This window comes from Mya arenaria, chromosome 15 (assembly GCF_026914265.1).
Source record: "Mya arenaria isolate MELC-2E11 chromosome 15, ASM2691426v1".
Classification (NCBI taxonomy): domain Eukaryota; kingdom Metazoa; phylum Mollusca; class Bivalvia; order Myida; family Myidae; genus Mya; species Mya arenaria.
This window is the reverse complement of record NC_069136.1, coordinates 11,809,965-11,822,678: the sequence shown is the minus strand read 5'-3', so window position 1 is coordinate 11,822,678 and position 12,714 is coordinate 11,809,965.

The window sequence follows — 12,714 nt, the reverse complement described above, 5'->3', positions numbered from 1 at the left end:
GCAATAATTATCAATTCCATCACTCATTCCACATTTGTCTGTTTTACAACATAAGCAATGTCCTGGGCAAGTCTGGCCGTGACCTTTTAGCCAAGTAAAAAAGACAAAATAGTTCATTATTAAGAGTTACTACATTGGAACCGACATTGAGAGCAACAACAAATTACTATGGTAAATTCGGTTTTAATGTATCCAAATTTCACACTTTAGCGTAAGCAATTGTTGTGGACGAGGTGAAAAGGTAAGCGCAACATACATTTAGAGAATAACTCGGCATATATATTAGACAGTAAGTTGAACACAAATTACTCGCAAACATATGAGTTTCATGACAAAATGGAAAATGATTCGGCACTAAATAAAAGCCCCATGAGGAATGCGGCAAACATCAAAACATTCTTGTGACTTTGACATCAAAGTAGTTTAATTAATAAAGCAGTTTTAAAACATATGTTTTATTACGATAAACCCCTTTTTTATTATATAAATTGTTAACATTACATTTGTTCATCTTCATATTTTAGCTAAAGCTGGTTATGTTTATAATAGAACAAACGACTCAAAACGAAACTGACTGATATAGCGATCACGCCTTGCTTTATTCTTCACCGATACGCATAAAGCATAAACTGAATTGAACTTTGTTAGTCTCTTTAATTGAATATAAGTCATATTACCAAACTTGGTATATCAAAATTTCTAACCTTATCGTTTATTAGATTTAACAACTATAAACAAAATGCTTAGAAACGAATAACAGTTTAAAAATGAATAAGGAAACATGAAATAGAACTTGAAAACTATACCTTTAATGTAAAGGAAAGACAGTAGAACGATCGTGACAATTCTAAATCGCATCGTGTTAAATAATGTCTTTTTAAACACTGCTTTCTAATAACGTCCAGCACTATGCAATGACAAGTAACACTGCAGGTTAAAAGTTACATCACATTATTAACATGACATGTCAATATTTTCCTTTAAAGAGTTTTCATCACATATACAAAAATATCACTGATACGCAATGCGAAAATTGATTGTTTTGCTATTACATGCTGGATAGGGGTGTAATGACAATACTTGTATTAAGGTGAAGATTCACTTTAACTTCCTAGATTTAACAAAAAGACTAACGAAGCATTCACATTTATATTGTGAATATAATTGTTTAACCGAGTGCAGACTTTCAATATATTAAAAGACAATATATTAAATTACTTACTGCCTTCACAAACAGTAATATTTAAAAAAACATTCATTGGCAACTGGGTGATTGCATTTAATATATTTTTTCTCAATTGATGAAACTAAAATCTAAAATACATATATCCCAAAGTAACCGTTTTTACCTATTAATTGTTTCAGTGGGCTTTATTTATTGCCTATCCTTGAAACAAATGGCTATGGGACACAGTGCCTGGACAATAATTCTTATACAAATGTATTCTTTGTTTTTCTGTTCAAAAAGTTTAGTATTACCCATTTGTTCTTTCAAATACCTTCATAGTGCTCCCAAAGTAATAAAGTTATAAAATTAAATGGAAAAGCAGTCGTCTTAATCGCGAAAGCCTTATTTCAATAGCATTGTTAAACTATTTTCCTTCATTAAACCTAAGGTTTCAATTAGCATGAAGATCTCGGTATTTGGTTTCATTATATTTTTAGCAAACATTCAGTTATAAATGTCCATGTATGTTATGGTATGGGTTTTATTACCTTCTTTGTTTTGTAATACTTAGAACACGTCGTTAAGCGGTAAACCCTAGTGAATAAAGGGTCTTTATTTGAATGAAAACATGAATCTGAGCTTAATTCTTATGGATGAAATGTTTACGTTGTCATCGTATCAAACAAATAATTGGTTCGGAGAATGGATCGGTCTTCCGATAGGTTTTCCCTAGGTTATAATTTAATAGAATTTACCTGTTCTCTAGAATAAAACAAATGTTTAAAGTGTGGTTCCTCACAGAACCACAGATGCTGCCATTCGGGGGTGGGGGTGGGGAAATAAGAAATTATTTAAGACGATTTCAAGTGTTATTTGTCATTAAATAAGACGCCTTTGCGAGGATATAACACGGTAGTTATGATGATTTATCGCTATATCCGGGCTCTAATAATGTATATGTACAAGGTGCATACATTGTGTAGTCGTTGGTATTCTAGACGGATGTAAGCTGCGTGTCAGTATATCCAACATAAGGTAGTTTCATAAATCTAGTGCGAACAATTAACAAAAGCAGGGAAGACATGCCTTTTGCAATGTCATTGTTAAGTGCCATTCACCTTATAGTCTACCGGTATTTAACCAGGCCCAACCTTTATAAAATCAGGACATTTTAAGCCTGTCGCTTCAATACTAGAACAAATAACTATGTAAGAGAAATTCCTTCATTTCCTCAAACTTCGAAGATATATTGCATATGAGTGTATATATTGATTTAACGTCGCCTTTAAATTTTACTGTCGATTGCAGAAAAACATTTTTTAAAAATCCGAAGATTTAAATTTCTCCCATTTTTGGCCCATAGACACAATTTTCTTCGATTGTTTGTATAACTCGTGTAAACTACAATGTTTAACTAAATGTGTATAAGCAATGTGAACACACTTTTACTAGTCAAAGCCAAAATGTTGTATTCTAGTTTGTACATAATATATGAGAATTATTGATGAAAAAATGTATAGTATATTATTGATTCGTTTCAGTCATTCACTGACATTGGATGGATTTACATCTGAACAGCTCAAACTAAGGGACATATACAATGATTATACGAGAATTTAAGTTCCACTAAGCAAACTTAAATTACGTGAGTACTTCATAACCATACTGTCCTGGTGTATCGTACTGTTACCTTAAAAACAATTCATCGGTTGTTTATCTTCTAGAATCAGCGTTGATAATTTAAAGGGCAGGGCCTGTATTCACTAAATACTTTTATTTCACAAACCGGAATGGGTAAAGTTAAAATCAAGCCAAAAATTAATACTGCGTACTTTTGATGATATAAAAAATGGATGTTCTGAGGACAAACCAGTCAAAAGCACAATGAATACCACATGGACATGACCATTTGTCAAATATTCAATCCCTGTTCAGAGGTACAAATTAGGGACCAAACGGCAATTAACGAGATACAAAATCGTATAAAAACAGACTATGCACTCTTGAAATAGCTGAGTAAATAAAAAAATACAATGGATAATAATACAATGGAAAATACACATGCATCGAAATACCTTGATCAATATACATGATGGGATACAATCTTGAACGCTCGGAGAAGAACGTTCTCACTCGAATACGCTTACTAGGGTCCTGTTTTGCTAGTTATTTCCTTACAATCGGCAACCATAAAATTGTATGTTTTTTCACAGTTTATGGATGCTTTTTTAATGAACATTTCATGATGTAAAGAGAATATAGTGTCGAGGTGCAAATAATAGCGAGTGGAAACACTTTTAGGATTTAAGAAAAGGCTGCATGACAGTTTCACTCCTTTTTACTTTTTGTACTTTATTTTGTGACATGACCTATTGTTCTGTTAAAGGACTTGGTAATAACATTTGTTATATAAAATAAGTTATGAATTGTAAACGCTTTTGGGCAACTCCAAAGTTCAACAATATTATCTTTAAAAAATACTGTTTTTCGGCAGAAAAGTACTGTTATGTTTTTTTTTCTTTTTTTAACCTTTTGAAAACAAATATGTTAAGAAAAGTTATGGGATAAAAAATAAAACAAATGAAATTCTTATTTCATATCATTATCATTGAACATCCAGGTACACTTCTGTCGAAAAAACTTAATGTCAAATTAAACTAATTTTCAAGTTAGAAATAATTCCTTGAAATTTATTGATTCTATTAATATACATTTTCTATTTTGAGCAAGCGCAATCAGATTTCAGTCTTTGCACTGTTATATTACTACGTTATATCTACTGTATTACGCAGAATGTCATTTGAGCTCAGTGCTAACAAAAACCTTTAATATTTTCAGCAGAAACGCGTTTGAATTATGCAAATAGAAAGGAACACGGACGTTCTCTTGTTAAATTATATTTCCCCACTTAATCAAAGGATTAAATAAGGGAAAGGGAAAGGTAATTCCTGGTGATTCCTATTGATTTTAATATCAGTAGGCCAAAGTTCGCGGTCGCGGTGACCTTTAGGTGAAAACAAAACGGATTACAGTCAACGGCTGAAGATCCTTTCGGTCAAGGAACTTTCGACTTGGTATGCAAGTTGATCTGGACTAGCAAATGCCCACTAACGATTTTAAGATCAGTAAGTCAAAGGCTAGGACCGGGATAATCTTGAAGATGTGAAACACGATATTTTAGCGGTTACCTTACGCTTAAAAATGGTTTCTGTTCAATCACTAAAGACTTCTTGCACCAGGAACTCCATACTTAGTATGCCAGTTGGTCATCCTCTATTGATTGTTAGGTCAAATGGCAAGGTCGCAGTGGCCTTGAGGCAAAAGTTTCCGCTCATTAAATAAAAAGGCCTGAACATAGGAGCATGTCTATTTGGTTTGCAAGGTGGTCATGAATAATAGATAGCCCCATATTGAATCTGAGATCCGTAGGCCGATATGGAATTTACCATCTCAAGTCCAAAAGTACACTTGTAATGTTCATCATTATTAATTTTCCCTAACGACTAATAAGGGAGGCAAGCGTTTTTTCTCAAAAACGCAATATCTAGTTTATTTTAAGGACATACACTGTAGAATCATTTATATCCTCTATTAAGTTTATTTGGGTGTAGAGTTATGTGATATTATATAATTTCAAAATTCAGTGCATTTAACAAGATAACAATATACTTTTTATTTCCAAATCATTGTAAATAATATATCGTAATAATATCTAACTTTATTGTATAGTAAACTATTTTCTCCCGTATCCATTTACTGATATCAGATAGCAATAAATATGTATAGTCTAAAATACGTAGACATATTTACTAAGTATACGATAGTGTAAGAACTAACTTACATGCGTTCATAAAAGCCGTACTAGTCCAGATTTAGTGTACTGCTACCTTAAAAGCAAATCATTGGTTGTTTATGATTTTGTCTGGGTAGCTTCCTTACAAACCAATTCTTTCTGTGCATTTCAGTGCAAAACAATAACACAACAGGAATCGCTGAATGAAATATACTTTTGCCTGAAAGTATACATAATGTTGCTAGTTAATACTTCTCATTCATGTTAACATACATGGTTTGCTTGTATGATCTAGATATGTAAAGGTATTGGATACACTTAACGACACACGGACCTAAGTTATAAAATGTTGGCCATCCTCGTATATCTTAACATTACACAACAATGAAATTTAAAACAATTTTAGTTTAAGCCCATGAAATTTCATGGCCGGGAATACATTCCTTTCAAAGGACTGTAGTGTGTATGTGGACTGCATCAATATATTGAGATTTATTTTGGATACTTTTCGAAGGTTGAACAAATTTCTTCAACTAGACGGATGTTCAAGTGAGAGTTTATGTTGTCGTTGTAGGATTGAATCGTTATCTACATGTATTTGCAGATTTATGCCGCATCTGTTTATTTAAGTACATTTTTGCATGTGCTTCGCAACCATAAATCTTCGCCAAAATCAAAGCTGTTTCACTTTAGGCTATTCAGGCCTTTTGTAACATGTTTAAACTTATGTTATGTTATATCAAGTTATGTATAGCAGTTTAATCCTAGATCGTTGGTATGGGTGACCCCTTTGATAGGGATCAAGAAAAATATATGTTTTTGTTAAATGTCACTAACTGTTCCGACACAGCAGAAAATCATTCCATTCAAAGGACTGTGTTTAGTTATTATCAAGCCAATCACTAACATTACCTTTTTGTTAAAAATAAGGAGCAAAGACTAGTTATTTGTTTTGTTATTTATTTAAATTCAAGGTCGTTAAGAAACGTGTCGTGACTTAAAACACTCGTGAAAGACAGTATTTGTTTGATGCTTCTATAAGGATTTTTCCCTTCAAGCAAGACAATTGTTTTAGTTATGTCTTTACAAACAAGGATCATTGTTTTTGTTATTTTCTGCAGTTAAGAACATTTTGTAATTACGATGTCAGAGGTTTCAGAAAATCAACTATCAGCGCGCAATTTATAGCGAGTGAAAACACAAGCATCTTAAAATATCAGCATAAAACCGTTTGTTTAAACGCTGTTGTGCAGCGCCAAAATTTTAGCTCAAGGCGTAACGTTAGTTAACCAAATAATCAAGAACATTGTTTGGTTTAATAATACCGTGATTCCCTTCTTCTTTTACCTTTTTGCATAGCTTCGTTAGGATAATTCATTGATAAAACAGGGAAAACAATTCGAAACATAATCTCGTTTAATGTAAGTAAATTAAAAACATGGATCATCCATGTACACATATTTCTTTAAAGTAAAAAAGGAAGAGCTTAGCTGAATTGGTTAACATTTATAATATTAGTTACCCTTTAAGGCTGACATATGCTTTTGAGTTTCCTTGTGGCTCTTTTATTTGTCCGAAACTCTTGTTGTGGTCGGGGGATGGGAAGCCATGGCGTCCGACGCCCGCGTTTAAATCTTTCGCGAATGCAGCGTTATCTTAAAATATGGCATTCAGTGCTTCATTAATGCTTCACGTAATACCGGGTTGTTTGCGTGTGTTTTGAATCATTTGGTTTTAATCATATTGCCATGACATCTTTAAGAATATTCGACAGCATATTTATTTCCGCAGGCGCATGGGAAAGTTGTTTAATTAGCCCCTTAAGGCGACGTTCCTCTAATCCTTTATGTGACGTTTTACCATCTCAGCAGAAATATTTAATTCTCTCACAGAACAGACACGCCTTATGCTGTGTAATAATTTGTTTTAGCGTAATTTGAAATTGCTCTTTATTAAATTATTTGTTTGCATTTGGTACAAAATTTTATAATAGGGATTACATTTCTTTATATTCCTGATAAAAGAGTTTTGTAGTGAAATTATGGTTTAAAAACAATTCAAATGAGTAACTTGATAATTGAATTGAAGAGTGATAAATAGTTCCCCTAATTGAGAAAATGTATTTCCCTACGGATATTCTATTATAAAAAAACGAGTCCTGATTGATCTTAACATCTTTCCTAAAGATTGAAGAAAAATTATATTGTCACATTTCAAGTTCAATCATGTGACTATTATATTATCAACAAAAAACAAAAACGATTATCTTTTATTTTTTTTAAATATGCATTTGCATTGTTTTCACTTTGTATAATTTATAACAATTGCAACATTTGAATTAACACAGGTTGTATTACAAAACATTACACACGGCTTTCATTTAATTTAGTAACCTTTCTGTTGAACTGTTTAACTGCTCAATGAAAATCTGTTTCAAAAATTAGACATTTACTACAATAGCACGCGGCCGTCCCGATAGCTCAGTTGTCCGTTTGGGTGCGAAATATTTCGGGTTCAATTCAGAACCGCGTCATACCGAAATACGTTAGAAATTGGTAGAAATAGCTCCATTGACTGACATTCGGCATAAGCGGGTAGTACTGGGAAATTTTGGATACTCAGTACTGCTTAAATCAATGAAAAGTGTCTCCCGTGTATCGGGAACATTAATAAACCAAGATGTCTTTTCGAAAAGACCTTGGATATCGCAGCCGGATTCTCTTGTGTCTCGCTCTGTTTCCGTCTTGATAGTGCTTGTATGAAACCGAGCTTTGCAGGCACTCCTTATCGTACTAGTCATATTGACGTCACGACGGGGTTTATATATAAAATTGCGCGGGAGCGGACAAATCACCGAAAAGCAAAAAACAAACAATGGCACGCATCATCATAATAATGTGGCAGACAAGGTTCCACTTCTATCCATCTTGGCATATTATTACTAGTATAACATGATCTATAAATAGACCGTCCATTATTTGACGCAGAGCTATAAAATGACAGACTAAAAGGCCATATTGACCTGCCTATTTGTTTTATTATGTAATACTACCGTTAATTACTTGTTAGCTGTAAAATATACAGTATATATTGAGCGCAAAATCATAATTGACATTGTCTACCGCCTCGGTTAATGATTGTTTTTTTTTTATCATTTTGACAGCATATTTCACAGTTATGAAGTAAATAATTGTATAGTATTAAATGATCGGAAGACTACGAATGCTGCACGGAACGTACAAAATACTTATTTCATTTGAAAGGTGAATTAAACAAAGAAACTGAAAACTTTTTAAAAGTTGAATGAATAAAATAAATTAAAAAAAACGTTTTGCATACAAACTATTCATAACTGTTCTTGAAGTTAGATGGAACAATCGAACTAGGCAGATGGTACATACTTATACAATTCTGTATACGCCATATGCCTGTTTGTTCATAATCATACACATTTTACATATACGTTAATATGGTGTTGTGTGGAGTATGTACTAAAGTCACTCGAAATATTCACAAATATACCCATCCATTTTCAGTACTTCCATCAATGTTTGTCATGTATGAATTTGTTGGATAAATTGTATACGTTACAAACTTGTGACTTTCGTGTTCGCTTATCACTCAATTATTTTGTATTTTAAATCCACATCTGTTAAAGTTGATTGAATGATCCATATTTTTTTCATTTTGTAATCGACAAAAACAATAACCTACACTATGTTTATGAGCTATATGAATAAGAAATTTGGATACTTCTTGAAATACAATATTCGATATAATCAACTCACAATGTCCCCTGCGGATAAACAGGAAAAGAGGTATAATCAATTTATCTGGCAGAATGATTAAAACAAAAACAACAACAGGTTTTTACTTCTTTTGAACAAGCATACCTGACATAGAGTAAAATACATGACATCGGAAGTTAATACTCAGCGTTACATGCGAGTTGTTTAAAACACATGTCGATTAATGAAATCATGATCTTTCCTAAACAGAACATGCACTGAGGTGATATCCATATTGATAGGATTTGAGCTTGAAGGAGAATACCCAGACTAACAGTCGTGGCCAACTTGCTATACTTCCTTTGATTACATACAGGTTTCTGTAGGTGTATTCCTCCGCCAGATTTGGGGCGCTTTTAACCAGTTTGATCTTTCTTAATGTATAAAACGTTTCGTTATTTTACATTTGTGTTGGGGAAATCTATAAAAAAACTGTAATAATTATGTGGAAAATAATCGTAATATTTATAGAATATGAAGGATATGTTGGTCTGTATACATTGTGTGGAAACAGACCTACATCTGTCTCATGATTATATAACATTTTGATTTAAACCTGTAAATGAGGAACAACTCCACAAACAGTGCATATATACTATATAAAATAAGCATTAAGACGTCTTTTTGGTGAAGTGAATAATAAACAGCATTAACAACGTCTGCAAGAAGTGTATTATTCACATGTGGCGGATCGTTAAGTTCGACTCTCGGGCGGACTACATAGACAGCAATTGAACAAGCGTCGTAACCGATTTTGCATGTGCCATCGAATCGGAAAAACAGACGTGGTCAACTGGCCGAATAAAACTGAGATAAAACCCTCTTTTTGAGAAAAACTCAAAAACCTCTGCCCGTTTGTTATCCAGATTTACAGGATTTGTCTCGTACCACTAAATGTCGGGCCTCATCACCCAAAAGCTCTTTAACAAAGATGAATAAAATTTATATTAATTTTATGATTCATGTATACGTACTTTATCAGGTTTGACAAATGCATATTACATGGTTATGTTCTTTGATGACAAATGAAAACAAATTGATCACTCATATGATGAAATTGCATAGTAACAGAAAACTTTCACAATAATAATATTCTTGTAAAGTTTAACAATCAATTGAATCGATGTTAATCGATCGGTTCCTCACAGCTTAATGCTTTTACATTCATATAAATCCCTCGTGCTTATAAATCGCAACCTGGCGGTTATTTTATTATAAACAAGGGAAAATAATTTCCTTCTCATTCGTTTTACTCAAACGTAGTAAATTGTACTATCGTTCAAACGAACTATGGGGTTATATTTGCCGTTATGTTTTGTCCGTGTCTCCACATGGTTTCTTCCGGATCAATATCTTTGCGGATTTATAATACTTCATTGTCTCATACTCTTGGTGTCCTACATCTTTCTTCATCACTGCCTTCGACATATTCTAAAATATGTAGTTTCAACACCTGTTAAGGAAAATGATGTTAGTTTTAGCGTACTTCTTTTGAACGTTAACAAAACAGTACACACCAGTGTGATCTAAACTTTGTTGAGGAAAAAAATACTATGGAAATTAAATTTGAAAAAAAAAAATCACAATACATACATAGCATTCACGGTTAAACTTGAATATGCAGCAAGCATTTCGATTTGACTACAACATAACATATATGTTAGCAGAGTCATGCATTGTGATACATACATGTTACCCAGAAAAAAGAAATATACCTGTCATTTTGACACTTTGTCTTTCTCAAAGTACGATATAATTTTGCCTGATGTGCAATTCATATAGTGACATAATTAACATTCCGTATTAGTTTTTCTAAGGAACATTTTGTTCATACCATGACAATATGAAATCTTACCGTTATGATTTCGGACGATTCATTTGCAAAGACAAGGCGTTGTTTACGAAAAGACAACTACTGTTCGGACCACACAAGAAGGCTACCATAAATGCCTAGAGATGCAGGTTTGTGTAGAAGAGCCCTGTGCCAAACCCGGCTAAATGCTTTAGATATGTGTCAGGAGACTTGTTATACTTATAATAGTTATAATACTGATTTATTCCCTTGGTCAAGGGCAGAACAAATATCACTGAAAATATCCAATTTATTCGCCTTATAGTATCCTTTGATTAAACCAGATGGGAACGAAGTGAAAATGCTAAAATAGACTAGGTATTTCATTAAATCTAAGGACTATAACGACTGGACAGTGGGAGCGTTTTAAGTCAGGGACAATGTAATTTAGCACGAAGCTGTTAATTACCTTGAAAGTCTGTTCAACAATGATCACATCATTAGAGATTCGGAGTGTTTTGTGAAATGAGTAAATGTTGAAATACGTTTATCAGCATTCTAAGACGTCAGTAGGGTATTTATTTTGTATCTTTTTGACTGATGTTGGCCGATGTTGAAATCTTGCGCATTGATGCATTTTTACATATATCATGCTGGGCTTGATCAATACTATATTCAATTAAAATTCAATTATTGTTAATTGATTCAGAAAAAAGGCGATAAAAGCCGCCAATGTGCAGTTTCCGATGGTTGATCAAATTTAGGTGCAAACTTTCAATGGTAGGATGCATAATTCTCAGGTCGCGTTTAACGAGTTCCTGATCAATAGAAACAGAATCATCTACTTTCTAGGTAGGACCTATTTTTGCTGAACCTTGTTAGAAAGTAGTAATAACAGCAAGTCAATGGTTACTCACAATAATCCAGCACCTTGACCCAAATTACTGAGCTGGCCATCAATGAATAAAATGCAATTATTCGCTAAAGGAAGGTGATGTCTGTGGACATGAATAAATTAAGCCATACAGTTAAACATGCAGTGTGTTTACAATCAAGGGGGAAACGGCAAACTACGCCTGCAGTTGTATAAGGAGTTTATAAACTGAATCAAAATCCCTAAAATAAAATGTTTTCAAACGTTTTGAAACTAAAATGTACAGTTAGATTGCGGTCGCTAGAAAAAAGAATCATTTTTATTGTATATTGCGAAAATATAGAATAAAACTGTTGGTGTAATAAACCGTTTTGATATTAGAACACTATGGGTAACTCTTACCTTAAGGACTATAACGTAATCAGCAGAAGAAATACATTTATAGAACACAGCAACCCTTTGTTAAATGATCCAAACAACAACTTAAGTTAACGGCATTCCGATATCAAATCCACCAACACCTTCGTTGCAAAAACTAATGCATTCGCAGCCTCAATTTTCATAAGAGAAATACGTGTTCCCTTTACAGGAAATGCATAAGGTATTGTGCAGTTTAGGTTAAACGCAGTATTGGTTTCCACCATTTTTTCAACTGAGGCATTTGTAACTTCCTGAGGCGTAATAACAATTTGAAGGTCACTTACAGGTCTTACACAGGTAGTCAGCTGCTCAATATTTATAGATAGATCCTTTTTACAAGAACAAACTGAAGTTTGGGTATCACACGTAGGAGTAGCGTATCTTAAAATGCATTTATGTTCACATTTCTCTCCATATCGACCCTTAAAACTTCGGTCGCAACTGTTCTCTAGAAAAATGCCGTCCATATGTGCAAAACACATGTTTTATTTAACTTCTTTGAGAACAAAAGTTACAGTATTTGACGGTTTCAATTTCAGTGCCCGTTTTGTTCACAACTGTTATAGACACATCCATTTGAACACTTACTGACACATTGTATGTTGTTTTCATAAAACTCAAAATTGCAGTAACCTCACCAATAACTTTGATTGCAACGGCAACTTGAATTTTTGCAAATAAGTTAACAGTTGTCTAATCGTGCAGTGACTGATTCCCATTATTTTTCTTCAAAATTGTCAACACACTTCCATGTTCGGTTTCGATTTCGCAGCCATTTCAGCCATAGGAACATTTTTGGCTGAACTGTGTGTTGTGGTCATAAAATGTCTTATGACATTTGTTGCATTTGGAGCCATCAATTTCGTACAGCTCGGTATA